Source organism: Podarcis tiliguerta, assembly GCF_965153285.1.
Source record: "Podarcis tiliguerta genome assembly, chromosome: 12".
In the NCBI taxonomy this organism is placed as follows: domain Eukaryota; kingdom Metazoa; phylum Chordata; class Lepidosauria; order Squamata; family Lacertidae; genus Podarcis; species Podarcis tiliguerta.
The window spans coordinates 43,255,823-43,271,684 of NC_139545.1; the positions used below are offsets into that span (position 1 = coordinate 43,255,823).

Genomic DNA, 15,862 nt, shown 5'->3' on the forward strand with positions numbered 1-15,862 from the left:
CTTTGCTCAGGCGTATTCTGACTGTCAGAATGTGAAATTAAAATAATTCCCCTTTGTTGTCCTGTTATGCCCTAAATTTTCTTAGATCTAAGTGCTCTGTTCCTTTGGTACCTTTCAAGCACTGGGTGGATGCAAGGATGACTCCGTGAATATTCATATGGATCTGAAAGTGCATTGTCTCTTTGCTATGCTGTTGAGGGTGCTTCTTTTTCTCTCATCAGGATTCACTGTCAACAAGGAGTTGTGTGTAGCTGCGTCTGTTAGACCCAGTTGAACTGCAACCAGTGACCAAGGAGTAGGCCGGGGGGCATGAACCACCCAGGCCCTCCCTGCTTGCATGCAGATCCCCCTGCACCCAGGGAAGGTCTGTAGGTAGTTGAGCAGTGTTAGAACATCCACCTTGCATGGATCTTTGGCATCTCCAGGAAGAACATAAGAACAGCCTGCTGAGTCAAGCCAATGGCCCATCCAGTCCACTATACTGTTCTCACAGTGGTCAACCGCAAACTGGACAGGAATGCAAGAAGACTAAGTCCACCTTTGATTCACAGCAGCGGGTATTCAGAGGCTCTGACAGTGGTGGTAGAACATAACCATTGTGGATGGTAGTCATTGATAGCTTTGTCCTCCATGAATTTGTCTAATCGTCTTTTAAAGCTAACCAAGGTAGGGCTGGGAAAGACACCTGTCCCAGACTCCAGAAGACTGCTGCCAGTTAATACTGAGCTAGACAAACCAATTATCAGTATAAGGCAATTTCCTGTGTTCCAGGATCTAGTTTGGGGGTTTCCATGTGTTGGATGATACTCTAGCCTGAATGGAAACTGGAGAACCCTTCTCATGTTCATCCCATGATGGGTCTCCCTATGTACAAAGGGGAAGTGAGTCCAAAATGCTGGCCCCACCGCTGAGGCTGTGTATGTCCTCTGTCACACCCTGACACCCACACAATATTTGCATCAGTGAAGCCCATGTGTGCAAACCATTACAAGCATAAGCATGTGCATGATCTGGAACCCTGCTCAGGTGGGATTTCAGTTTCCAGGGAAGCTGGCAATGATCCTACAAAACACCAAAACAGAAAGGAAGCAATCTGCACAGGACAGTGATGTCAAAAGGACATCACTACAATTCCATGTGCCCACCTTGCAATCCATAATTTATGGTTTCTTGTATCTTAATTGAGCATTAGAATCTCACCAATATAAAGATTTACAGAGCACTCCTAAGTATAGGAAACTGGCTGTTCCAAACACCCTTCAGAAGTGGGACAGCTATAGGCTTAGACAACCTAAGTCTGCTAGATGGAAAACAAACCATTAGTTTGACTTACACTACCAATTTTTATAGTGTAAGTTCTGCCAGGTCGCCAGGACATGTGACTTATCAGAAGAGAGTTAGGATCTAGCGTAAGTCTCCCTTGCCCAGTTCCACCCCCACAACATTTCCAGAACACCAATCTCCTGAGCCAGGACAAGGGAGTTATGTCAATGTATCTCCAGCTAAGATAGAACGTGCGGCTTATGCCAACACAGCCCAGTTATGCCATAAATTAGACAGCTGACCCAAAGATCTGCTGGATTCTAACTTGCTCATCCAGTTGGATCTTGGGCAGACACTCTAACGCACTCCATTAAATATGCAGTAGGCCAATTTGGGCATTTATTTGTCTCATGTGATGACAATTGCAAGGCGGTGTGGGGAGTGCACTAGCAAGCCCCACAGTCTCCAGTGTTCATCATCTTTACAGCTCTCTGTGAGATCTGGAGTAGGGAGACCCTTTGTGTGTACTAGAAAGCTGAATACATTTTATTTATTTGAATATTTATGTGCCACCTTTCAGCCCCCATATCCAAGTTTACCTGCTCCATAAGACTAAGGTTCATTTTGTATCATTATTTCCAAGTGTGACATCATTGGGTTGCAGCCTGATGCCCTGATCCAATGGGGGCGGAGGTGAGGATTTGGCATAGAAGGTCCATCTGGAGTGTGCATTCTTCCCACTACAGAAACTTTAGCTGGATCCCACTGAAATGACTGAATCCCCCACTTTTAAGAAATTCACACAGGGACCTGCATCCCTATGCAGAACCACCAGTTCTTATGTGCAGTTAGACTAGAGCTGTATCAAGGCCCTTCAGTTTTGCTCCACACCTTTTAAATGTTATTGCAGATGTCAGTTAATCCCCGCTTAGTTTCCACTTCTACTTTTCCTTCATTTTAAGCCACGGTGCCCTTTCAGTACTGCTGCCTGCTATTTTTAAATAAGAAAGTGAGGGGGTTGGGTGCGGAGCCTTGTCCAGGTATATACAATAAAGGATGTCTGCTGCCTCATTCCTTTTGAGATTTTAAGTAGTGTGCACTGTGTGATCTGAAGTCCGTAGAGGATACCGGGTTCCCGAACAGGGTTATGCAGAGAGTGGAGAGGGAGAAGATTTAATTAGAATCTGAGGTGAAGTGAAAGAGAATGGGATTGCTATGCATAGTGTTCCTGAGTAGCAGGTTCATAAGGGATACTTTCGCTCTTTCTCTTTTTTAAAAGCGTGTGGGTGTATTTTACTACTTGGGAAAGGTGAGAGGCCCAGCCACTGGAATTTCCTCTTTTCTTCTCACAGCACAAGGAGAAGCCATGCTGGATGTTTCCACTTTGTTCCATAGCTTGGCATAAAACTTGATCTGAAACCTGCAGCTCAAGGAGGAAATAATAACAATTCACTTCACTTACCTTTCAAAGCTTTTCCCCTTCGGATCTCTTGCCTCCGTTAAGCCGGCTATTGCAAAACAGCCCCTACAGCTCAAATGCTAACCCAAACCCTCCAACGTTCCTCAGATGAAAATAGGGACATTTCTTACTCCCCGCCAACCCCCCAGTTTTGGTCCTCCCTGAAGAGCATGTCCTATCAGAAGAAAAGCAAGTGCCACCACCAATGGGACACAGCACACACCCCCTCCACTGTCCTGAGAAAACCCCTTAATCCTGATTTGATTTTATTATTTGGTAGATAAATGGAAGGAAAAGCACAAACCAAGAAAGGGAGAAGATTAGACACAGAAGCACAAAGCATTTTTTAAATTTAAAATATCAGCTCTCCTTGCACTCCACTCGACTCCCCCTTTCTTCCCTCCCAGGGCGGCCCTGTCCTCTGCCTGCCCCTCAGGGCTGGGCCTCAGTTGTATCAGCCTGCCCACGTCCTCGTCTGTTCTTCAGCAGCTGCTATGAACTGCCCAAGGGAGGGGGCCAGCAATGGCGGCCATGGAGGGTCTATGGAGAGGCAACAGTATGCTCCCTCACAGCTGCAGTAGCTCATACAAGTGCCAGCTCATCGGCTCATTTTCCTCCCCAAGCTTGGTGGTGGCAGCACTGGCAGAGGAAATAGGGACACCCCGGGATCAAATCAGAAGCTGGGGTGGCTTTTCTAATTCAAGAACTGTCCCTGGAAAATCTGAAAACTTGGAGGGTGTGATATCAGCTGTTAGCAATTTCAAGCATCTTGGGCTGAAATCTCACACTCTGACATCACTAAGGTGGACTCCATATGACCCTATGTTTTATCTGCTGGGAGCTTACACTGCAGTGAGGGGCCCGGGAAACTGGAGACATGAGCAAGCTGTGGGTTCTTGTTCTTATTTGAGACATCTGAACTTCCAGCAGAACTGGCCCTACCATTAGGCAGAGTGCCTCAATCGGCCTCAGGTGGCAGGTGGAAGATACTCGGGCATTAAATTCTCTTTTTCTAGGTGGTTTGCTTGCATAATGCTTGACCTCATATGGACTTGAGGTCTGCAGGATGCTAATGCAGGATCCCACACTGACCAGCCTCCTCAGAGGTCTCCTCTGCATTACAATAATGGTTCAAATTTGAAGTTTCTGACAAAATGGTTGCCCAAATGTAACTTGCCATGCTTCTGTTGGATGGCCGCTGTGGTGATTGGGTGTTTATGTAAATAGTATTGGGTGCATATTTAATAATAAAGTAATTGAGGTGTAAAATGTGTTAAATGAGTAGGTAAATATATGTGCACCTCTGTGGGGAGGGAATTCCACATCTTGGGGGCTGGCACAGAGAATGCCCTTTCCCTGGCCACCACCACTGAACTTCTGAGAGTGGTGGAACTACCAACAGGGCCTCCTCTGTTGATCTTGACACCTGAGAGGGTTTGTGGGGAAGGAGTGGACCTTTCAGATATTTGGGACCTAAGTCGTCAAGGGCTTTCAACTCTAATGTAAGTACCTTGAATTTGGGCCCAGAAATGAAAAGGCAGCTAGTCATGCCTTCCAACTTTTTGTAGATGAATCTAAGGAGATGCATGCAACAAACCTTGTGCTTAGAGAAAGGGTTGCTTCACAAATGATGCCTCCTGCCCCACAACTGCTCTTGACCACCTGTTATATGCTGTCTTGGTTTATCCTCCAGTGATTTAAAAGAGGTGTGTGCTTTGGTAAACATAGACTGGAAGAGCATAAATTGCCCTGTAATACAGTCTTAGTCACCACACTTTGGTAGTGGCAATGACTGAAATGCCAGGTCATAAACTATACTTCATGCTCAAGCAGGTTGCGACGTTTCTGAACTCCTAGTTTCAGTTGCTGGTTCTTGTTGGTTGCTATTGCTGTATTATTGCTGGTGTTGGGCTGGCATTATTTAGTGTGTTCTGCTGTGGTGCATATATTGCTGCGGCGGTGTGCCTTGTGTTCTTGTTATGTACTGAGTTGAATAGGATCCAAACTGCAGCAGTCTGATTGGTCCTAGAACAATAGGATCCAAAAGGCAGCAGTCTGATTGGTCCTAGAACAATAGGATTCAGAATGCAGCAGTCTGATTGGTCCTAGAACAATGCAGCAGTATGATTGGTTGGCAGGAACCACCCAATCATGCTCCAGATAGAAGTGAATCCACAACCTGATTGGCTTACAGTAGAATTCCGGAATTAGCCAATCATGTGCAGCCCATTGTGTAAATAATGTATATAAGGCAGATACTTTGAGGGGACTGGCATTCATTCCTCCTCACCACTATGAGCTGAATAAAGAGCATGAAATCACTTTGCGACTCTGAGTATATTTCACTGGCGACGAAGGTGGGATCCCGCTGAGCTGACTGCCACACACAGCACCGCAGCACCGCCACCTGCCGCACCGCTGCCTCGCACCGTGTATCCAGGCTTCAGCTCCGGGACACAAGGAACTCAGAATGGCAACCAACAGCAGCTTCTCGCCGTTCAACCCAGCATCTGGAGACTGGGAAGCGTACGCCTCCCGTTTCACCTTCCTGCTAGAAGCCAAAGGGGTCACCGATGAAGAAGACGCCAAGAAGAGGGCAATATTCTTCAGCGTCTGCGGAGAGGAGACGTTTGAAATCGCCCGGGCTCTCCTTGCGCCTGAAGACGTCGCTACGGTTCCATACAAAACAATAATGGAGCAGCTGAAGGGGCACTTTTCGCCACAGCCCTCAGAGGTGGCTCGGCGAAATGCCTTCTACGCAAAGCGGCAAGCCCCTGGGGAAACCATAACTGGGTTTGTGACCTCTCTCCGCCAAGCCGCCCGGTTCTGCAACTTCTCAGAGCTGGAGAACATGCTTCGTGACCGCCTCGTCGGTGGCCTGAGGGATGAGAAGCTGCAACGGCGCCTCTACGCTAAGAAGAACCTAACGTTCCAGGTTGCTCTGGAGGAGGCCCTGGCAACGGAAGCTGCCGAGAGGTCGACGCAAGAGGCACGGCCGAGCCAGCCGCCCCAACCGAGGGTCCACCACGAAGACCTCACCGACGACTCAGGATCTGACAGGGAGGAGGTGCACCGAGTACAGCAGCGCACTCAAGCAGCCCACATACCACAGCTGCCTCGACGAGAAGGAGGAAACTGCGCAAGCTGTGGAGAAAGTCACGAGAGGAGGACCTGCCGTTTCCGCAACGCAGAGTGCAGGCAGTGCAGAAAATCGGGACACATCGCCCGGGTGTGTCGGGCTCGGCCCACCCGACGGCAGGCATCAGATGACCAATCCAAGAGCCCCAGGTCCCGGGGCCCAACGCACCAAGGCAACTCAACGGAGCTCACGGACTTACAGGTATACCAGTTGCCCCACCCCAACGTAGAGAAAATTTATGTAGAGGTACAGATAGAGGGGGCCCCATGCCGCATGGAGCTTGACACGGGTTCAACTCTATCCATAATCTCGGCAAGGACGTTAAGGAAACTGTGTCCTACTGGGGGTCCCAAACTCAGGCCGGCCCCATTCACCCTCCGGGACTTCCAGAAACGTAAGGTCCCCACAATGGGGGTGGGGACCTTCAGGGTGCAATACCGAGGGCGGACGCGGCAACTGGACTTGCTTGTGGTCAAGGGCCCCTACATTAGCTTACTGGGATTGGCATGGTTTGGACCACTGGGGCTAGCCGTCACCGGGGTGAACCACACTAGCTTACAAGTGGACGTGGACGCCATATGCAAGGAATTTCCGGGGGTTTTTGATGGGAAATTGGGACAGTATACGGGGCCCCCCATTGCTCTACAGCTTGACCCCGCAGTACGACCAGTCAGGCTCAAGGCCCGCCGGGTCCCGTTCGCCCTGAAACCCCGTATAGACGAGGAATTGGACCGGCTCGTGGAGCAAGGAGTGCTGGAGCCGGTGCCTAATGCCCCCTGGGAAACCCCAATCGTCACACCCGTCAAGCCTAATGGTTCGGTCCGCATCTGCGCAGACTACAAATGTACCATAAACAAGGCCCTCACGGCCCATGCATACCCAGTGCCAGTGGTCAGCCATGTCCTTGCCACCCTGGCTGGGTCGAAAATTTTTGGCAAGCTGGACTTGGCCCAAGCATATCAACAGCTACCAGTAGATGAGGCCACAGCAGAGGCACAGACGATTGTGACGCACAGAGGAGCGTTCAGGGTAAAGCGGCTGCAATTCGGTGTCAGCGTGGCACCAGGCATATTCCAGAATCTAATGGACTCTCTCCTTAAAGGAATCCCTGGCGTCACCCCCTTCTTCGATGATGTGTTGATTGCCGGGCCCACACCAGAGGAGTTTGAGGACCGCCTCCGCACCGTTCTGCACCGTTTCCAGACGGCGGGTCTCAAGGTGAAGCGGGAAAAATGTCTACTAGGAGTGCCTCAGGTGGACTTTCTGGGATTTATGGTGGATGCAGAAGGGGTCCACCCGACTGGGGACAAGGTACGGGCCATTTGCGATGCCCCAGCGCCCAAGAACAAGACTGAGCTTCAGGCCTTCTTGGGACTATTGAACTTTTACCATTCCTTCCTTCCCCACAAGGCAGCGGTAGCAGAGCCCCTACACAGACTCCTGGACAAGCGGGCCCCTTGGGTGTGGGGCCAGCGCCAGGAGGCCGCATTCCAGGCAGTCAAGGACTTGCTTGTCTCAAACTCGGTCTTGGCACACTTCGACGAGAGGCTGCCGGTGGTGCTAGCATGCGACGCCTCACCCTATGGCATTGGCGCTGTCCTGGGACACCAACTCCCGGATGGAAGAGAGGTACCGGTGGCATACTTTTCCCAGACACTCAATGCAACCGAGCGGAACTACTCGCAAATCGACAAGGAGGGTCTGGCAATCGTGAAGGGAGTAAAAAAATTCCATGATTTCTTGTACGGGCGGCCCTTCACCGTGGTGACTGACCACAAGCCGTTGCTTGGCTTGTTTGCCCCCGAAAAGCAGACCCCCCAAGTGCTGTCTCCTCGCGTCCTCAGGTGGTCAATTTTCCTTGCCAGCTACCAGTATGCACTGATTCACCGCCCTGGGAAGGCAATGGGCCATGCGGACGCCCTCAGCAGGCTACCACTACCGGAAACAGGCCCCGACCCAGCACCTGCACAAGAGGTTATGAGCCTGGAGCTGCTTCCCGACCGCCCCATTCAGGCACAAGAAGTTGCACACCATTCCAAGAAAGACAGGGTCATCTCCCGGGTCCTGGACTGGGTGTGGAGGGGATGGCCCAGCAACAGCCCTGGGCCAGAATTCGCTGGCTACACAACTCGCAAACATGAACTGTCGGCCCACAAGGGGTGCCTGTTATGGGGAAGCAGGGTCGTTGTTCCCCAGCCCCTCCGCAAAAGGGTCCTCACAGCCCTACACGAGACACACCCAGGGGTAGTAAGAATGAAGGCCCTGGCCAGGAGTTATGTGTGGTGGCCGGGGATCGACGGAGAGATAGAGGCCTGGGTCAAACACTGCCAGGCCTGCCAAGAATCCCGCCCAGATCCCCCAAGGGCCCCAGTCCAGTCCTGGGAGTCCGCCCGAGCACCATGGTCACGCCTGCATGTGGACTTCGCTGGCCCCTTTCATTGGAAAACATTCTTCATAGTGGTGGACTCCTACACCAAATGGCTGGAAGTCGCACTGGTACCGTCCACTTCTGCATCTGCAGCCATCCGGGTACTATGCAGGCTGTTTGCAACCCACGGGCTCCCTGACACTCTCGTCTCAGACAACGGGACTGCATTTACGTCAGGAGAATTCCAAACCTTCACAGCGCAGAATGCCATCCGCCACATCCGTTCGGCGCCATTCCACCCTGCCACCAATGGCCAAGCAGAACGCATGGTGCGGACCACCAAGGACACCCTTCGCCGCATGACGCAAGGGGATTGGGAGTACCGCCTTGCCACATTCCTTCTAGCACAGCACAGCACCCCCAGCTCAACGACTGGCCGGAGCCCCGCTGAACTACTAATGGGTCGGCGCCTTGCAATCAGATTGGACCGCCTTCACCCCGATAGAGCTCAGGATGAGGTAGTGGTGGGGGAAGGCAGGAACCCCCGGACCTTCAAGGCCCAGGACCCAGTGTACGCAAAGAATTTTGGGGCAGGCCCTGCATGGGTACCCGCCACGGTCACCAGGGTCACTGGCCCCGTGTCGTACGAGGTGCTAACAGATGGGGGGCAATGCTGGCGCCGCCACTGCGACCAGATACGGCGACGATTCCTGGGAGATAACCAGGAGGCGGCGGACAGGTCAGAGGAGTCCCAAGGGAACAGTGGGGCAGTGAGGCCCATAGAGCAGCAGGGGCCAGCAGGAGAGGCAGAATCAGTAAATACAGAGAGGACCCGTGAGGCCGAAAGGACACCAGAACCAGAACCACGACTGAGCGAGCCAGTTGCGCCAGACCAAACAGCCCCATCACAGCCAGCATCCTTGGAACACGAGCCAGAACCGGAACCCCGGACCAGGGAACACCAGAGGCCGCAACGCACACGTAGGCCGCCAGCGTACCTTGAGGACTATGAATGCGACCTCCCGGGCAGGACTGGAACTTAGAGGGGAGGGGTGTTATGTACTGAGTTGAATAGGATCCAAACTGCAGCAGTCTGATTGGTCCTAGAACAATAGGATCCAAAAGGCAGCAGTCTGATTGGTCCTAGAACAATAGGATTCAGAATGCAGCAGTCTGATTGGTCCTAGAACAATGCAGCAGTATGATTGGTTGGCAGGAACCACCCAATCATGCTCCAGATAGAAGTGAATCCACAACCTGATTGGCTTACAGTAGAATTCCGGAATTAGCCAATCATGTGCAGCCCATTGTGTAAATAATGTATATAAGGCAGATACTTTGAGGGGACTGGCATTCATTCCTCCTCACCACTATGAGCTGAATAAAGAGCATGAAATCACTTTGCGACTCTGAGTATATTTCAGTTCTGCTGGCGTAAACAGGACTTCCACCAAATCCTACAACCCAGTTTTCCCCCCAGTTGTGTGTCTCCAGATGTTATTGGACTTCAGCTCCCATCGCCTCAGCCAGATTGACCAATGATGACCAAGATGATGGGAGTTGCAGTTCTGCAACATCCAGGGACCCAAGCTTGGGAGAGACTGCTTAGCCTCTCAGCCATTAGATCCTCTGCACAGGATTGTACCCCCAAAGCCATCCCCCTGCCAAATAATCAAAATGTGATGTTGTGGTTAGAGTGTCAGATTAGGACCTAGGGTTTAAATTCCCATTTGACCATGAAGCTAACTGGGTGACCTTGGGCCAGTCACTTCCTCACAGACCAACCTCCCTCACACAGTCATCACGAAGATTGGGGAGGAAGAGAACCATGTGCTCCCTCTTGAGCTCCTCGGAATATAAATGCAATCAATCTATATTTTTTCCTCCCTAAATGTTACTCTTTCCACTTGTTTAAGTGAACCTTCATAGGAAAACTTCCTGGTGGATTGCCTCCATTATAAGTAAGTACAAGGCTGGGAAAATCACACTAGTGAAAAAACTAGGCATGCCATTTAGCAAAGACACAGTGTAGGGTTGGAAGGCTTTGTTAATTTTGGTTCTCTCATTTTGTCATTTTTCTAATCTTAAATTCAATTCCCCACATTGTTCCACCAATAAGTAATTATTTTTTTTTATCCTTGTGAAAATAAATTGCATTTTAGTGAAAGTTTCTCCTAATAAACACATCTTTGAACGCAGTTTTAACTAATGTACATGTTTTGCATGCCATATGCCCTAACAGAATGCATTTTTGTTTTTTTTAAATGATATTTTATTAGTTTTACAATCAATAAACACACAATACAAATAAACAGATACAAAGAAAACAAAAACAAAAACAATACATGCAGACAATACAACAACAAAAGAATACAAAAGAAAGAATAAAGAAAAAGTTAAAATCAATCATTGTGTCTTTGCATTATTTAACATTAACCTGAGTCTGCGACTTCCCCGAACCTTCCCACTCTGTATTCCAAATCTTATATTCTGACAGTAAATTCTTTCCCTCTGGCTTGTCTTTAGTTCAGCATATTCTTAGTGTCTTAATATAATTACATTTCCATATATCTTAAAACATTAGTCTTTCTTAATCTTTGAATTTTTATGCTCATAATCTTATAGGTTCAATCTGGTGTCATCAAACATTCATTATCTTGTAGTGTTTCTGTAGATAGTCTTTGAACTTCCTCCAGTCTTCCTTCACCGTCTCTTCTCCCTGGTCTCTGATTCTGCCAGTCATTTCTGCTAATTCCATATAGTCAATAACTTTCATCTGCCATTCTTCCAGCGTGGGTAATTCTTGTGTCTTCCAATACTGTGCGATAAGTATTCTTGCTGCTGTTGTGGCGTACATAAAAAATGTCCTGTCCTTCACCTGGACCTGTTGGTTAACCATACCCAGGAGAAAGGCTTCTGGGTTCTTCCGAAATGTGTATTTAAACACTTTTTTCAGTTCATTATAAATCATCTCCCAGAAGGGCTTAATCCTTGGGCACGTCCACCAAAGGTGAAAGAAAGTGCCTTCAGATTCTTTACATTTCCAACATTTATTATCAGGCATATGATAAATTTTTGCTAGCTTGACTGGTGTCATGTACCATCTATAAATCATTTTCATTATATTCTCTCTTAAGGCATTGCTTGCCGTGAACTTTATTCCAGTGGTCCATAACCCTTCCCAGTCAGCAAACATTATATTATGACCAACATCTTGTGCCCATTTAATCATTGCTGATTTCACTTCCTCATCCTGTGTATTCCATTTCAGCAGCAAATTATACATTCTAGACAATATTTTTGTTTTGGGTTCTAACAATTCTGTTTCCAATTTTAATTTTTCCACCTGGAAGCCAATTTTTCTCAGAATGCATTTTTGTAAACATTGGTTTAGTTGGAGAACTGCATTACAAATTTTGGAAGTGTGTATCTTTTCAGGATGGCTGTTTTTCAGTTCATGAATTGTTTGGAAAGTGTGCATTTGATAAATTTGCCCTGAAATGCAAACTGAATTGAATTTATCAAATATCCCCATGCATACCATATATGTTTTATTTAAATTACATTGCCACTGTAAGCAATATACGGCAGACTTTTCATCATTAGCATTAAAACTATAATAAGGAATTTCAACTTTTTTATTTTTTAAAGAATTAGAATAAAATAAAGAGAGTTGACTTGCCAGGTAATATTCTATTATTGCAGAAGGCCAGGCTGAAACTCATCCATTCATCACATACAATAGGTATTACGAGTGCCCTCTAGTGTCTATTGAACACAGATATTCATGTGTTATATTTATACTGTAGGTGTCCCCAAAGACATTGATTGATTGACCCAAGGAATTGTATGCTGCCTTTCCATTTCCATTTGAAACTCTCAGGGTTGCTAGAATTGTTCTTTCTTTTTTCTTTTTTTTAAAGAAGCTGAAACAGTAAAAAATATGACAATCACATATAAGCACATATAAAAATTAACGAATGGGGGGAGCTGGAAAATTTTAACTGAAACTTGAAAACCCTGCTGGAACCAGAAAAAGAGAGATAGAGAAAATCTTTTCAATGCTGGGAAATCATCAAGAAGAGGTAAAACAAATACCAGACCCTCTAAGTCTCCCTGTTTTCCAGGGATAGCTCTGGATTTACAGAAGCTGTCCCGGTTTCTGATTTGATCCCAGAATGTCCCTCTTTTTCTTAAAAAGTAAAGGGACCCCTGACCATTAGGTCCAGTCGTGACTGACTCTGGGGTTGCGGCGCTCATCTCGCTTTATAGGCTGAGGGAGCCGGCGTACAACTTCCGGATCATGTGGCCAACATGACTAAGCCGCTTCTGGCGAACCAGAGCAGCGCACGGAAACGCCGTTTACCTTCCCACTGGAGCGGTACCTATTTATCTACTTGCACTTGACGTGCTTTCGAACTGCTAGGCTGGCAGGAGCAGGGACCGAGCAACGGGAGCTCACCCCGTCATGGGGATTCGAACCGCCGACCTTCTGATCGGCAAGTCCTAGGCTCTGTGGTTTAACCCACAGCACCACCCATGTCCTAAGCCCTCTTTTCCTTAGGACGAATACAGCATAGGGCTTGGGCAAAGGAGAGATGTGTCTGAATCTTGCATAGCCATGGGGCTCCCTAGGCATCTTCAGATCAGTCACTGAAATGGCCCCTGCCTACCTCACAGGGCTAAAGTTGAAGGGGTTCTGGGCTGCCCAGATGACAAGACTGCTTTGCTGATGTGGCCCAAAGGAAAGTAGAGCAATGTGTTGGGCACCAGCTTGGCTGCAGGAGTTGCCAGAAGGAAGTGTACAAGGCACCATCCAACTGGAGAAATGTTAGAGGTTATGGCATTATGTGACTCCCAAGCCAAGGAGAGAAGTAACTGTATACAACCTTTAGAAGATACCAGATATTATTATTATTACAGTGGTACCTCGGGTTACATACGCTTCAGGTTACAGACGTTTCGGGTTACAGACTCCGCTAACCCAGAAATAGTGCTTCAGGTTAAGAACTTTACTTCAGGATGAAAACAGAAATTGTGCTCCGGAGGTGTGGCGGCAGCTGGAGGCCCCATTAGCTAAAGTGGTGCTTCAGGTTAAGAACAGTTTCAGGTTAAGAACGGACCTCCAGAACAAATTAAGTTCTTAACCCGAGGTACCACTGTATGATGATGATGATGATGGAATAGGACATCCCTATTTTTATTGGAGAAATGTTCGAGGATATGAAATACACCTGGGAAAAGAGATAGGAACATTTGAAGCTGCTTTATACCACAGACCAGAGGTTTTCAACCTTTTTGAGTCCACGGCTCCCTTGACCCACTGCATTCTTTCTGCGGCACCCCTGTGCAGCTCAGGAGCCAAGTTATGTCACAGCAGAGTTGGCAGCCTCTCACCATTTTTCGAACACCCTCCCTTGTGGAGTGTACCCTCAGCCTCCTCTCTTCTCCCTTCTCCTTGGGAGTCTTCTGGGCAGCCTCTGCTGCCACCCCTGGTCTCTGAGCTTCCCCTCCCACTGCATCAAAGATAGGTGCTTCCTCACACTGCCCCACAGGGACTTGGGAAGCCCCTGGGAAGCCCCAGAGGCACCATTTGCCTGGGGAGCTTGTAGACAGGGCTGCTGCAGTAAACAGCTGTACAAGCCTTTGGGAGGCCAAGACATGAGAAGGCATCAGAGGAAGGAAGGGAAGGAAGGAAAGAGGGACAGGGGCCAGTGTTGCCCGTGGCACCCCTGACCATCATTCAAGGCACCCCTGGTTGCCATGGCACACTGGTTGAAAACCACAGCCACAGACCATTGGACCATCTAGATACACAAAGGATGGGGAGCCTGTGGCTCTTCACATGTTAGACATGGCAAATAGTGGAGGCTGGTGGGAGTTAGGATTCAACAGCATCTGGAGGGCCACAGTTTTCACATCTGTTGTCTGTACTGCCTGGCAGTGGCTCTCCAGGGTTTTGGGCAACAGACATTCCAATTCCCACATGGAGATGCTGGGCATTGAACCTGGGCTTTTCTGCACCGGGTCTTCCCCTTCCTGGACTTGACCCTAGTTTTCCAGGTAGCAGCTGCAGCTAAGAATGTTTTTTGTCCTGCTTCTTTGGTCCACCAGCTACAGTTGTTTAGGGCTCCCAATGTCTCTTTCCTTCAATAGGCTTAGCACAAGTCTACACCCATATACTCACCAGGCAAGGAGAAAGGTGTGACATACATTTGGAGATGGATTAATCTATCAATTGTGTTTTCTAATTTTACAGTCTTAAATTCAATTTGCCATATTTCTGCATCAGCTTGTGAAGTGTTCCTCCCCCCCCCTTGGTATACATCTTTGAATATGCAATTTTGCCTGATATTCACATATGTGCAAAATATTCCTCTAGTACAATACATTATTGTATTTCACTAAATATATTCATTTTTAAATTGCTGTTGTTGAGTCGTGTCCGACTCTTCGTGACCCCATGGACCAGAGCATGCCAGGCACTTCTGTCTTCCACTGTCTCCCGCAGTTTAGTCAAACTCATGTTGGTAGCTTCGAGAACACTATCCAACCATCTCGTCCTCCGTCGTCCCCTTCTCCTTGTGCCTTCCATCTTTCCCAACATCAGGGTCTTTTCCAGGGAGCCTTCTCTTCTCATGAGGTGGCCAAAGTATTGGAGTCTCAGCTTTAGGATCTGTCCTTCCAGTGAGCACTCAGGGCTGATTTCCTTCAGAATGGAGAGGTTTGATCTTCTTGCAGTCCATGGGACTCTCAAGAGTCTCCTCCAGCACCATAATTCAAAAGCATCAGTTCTTCGGCGATCAGCCTTCTTTATGGTCCAGCTCTCACTTCCATACATCACTACTGGGAAAACCATAGCTTTAACTATACAGACCTTTTTTAAACACACACCCTTAATACTTATTTTCGTACATATTTGGTTTTGGTTGGCAGACTGCATAACAAAACTCAGAGGAGTGCAAATCTCAAGGGATAGCTGTGTTTTGGTTCATGTATTGTTTTGGGACATCGAAATTAGTAGGTTTGTATGGAAATGCAATCCAGAGTGGATTTCTCCTCCATTCCCAGCTGAAAGACACCTAAAAGTAAAACTGCATGATGAGGTGAGGGGGACTCCATTTTGAAGCTAATATTTCTGGACACAAGAGACTATTGTTACCATTGCTTGCTGTCAACTGCACCACAGTAAGTTGTTTTTACATATAAAACACAAAACAAGCATTCTGAGTTTCATCTGACATATTTTGGAGGGTATGGGTGAAGGGAGCTATGAAAGAGTAACTACTACTCTGAGATAAAGAATTTGGAAGCCTTGCTGCAGACAGTTTAGATATACAATTGAAGTTTTATCCTATTATTTTATTTAGAGAAAATTCTGTTTGGCTTGTTGCAAGGAAGCCATTTCTGACAACCTTTTTATTACCTTGGACCTAAATAAATAGAGCTGTTAAAATAGCTTCCAGATGACCGTTTCCCTTTTACTACTACTAATAACATTATGTCACTTTTTTTTCTTTTGCTTTACTTTAATAAGCTTCACACTCTTTTTCCTTTCCAGTACTCTTATGTATGTTTATCTTGAAGCCTGAAGTCTGTTTTTCCTATGCTGTAAAATAATGTGAAATGGACA

At 47.7% G+C, this 15,862-nt stretch overlaps 2 long non-coding RNA genes across 2 annotated transcripts in view; one reads left to right on the plus strand and one right to left on the minus strand.

The window, feature by feature from the left end:
• Window positions 1-15,862, plus strand: part of LOC310661177 — an 860,679-nt gene that overhangs the window by 368,632 nt on the left and 476,185 nt on the right. The window lies entirely within an intron of this gene.
• LOC310661171 overlaps window positions 1-15,862 on the minus strand; it is a 400,681-nt gene that overhangs the window by 60,176 nt on the left and 324,643 nt on the right. The window lies entirely within an intron of this gene.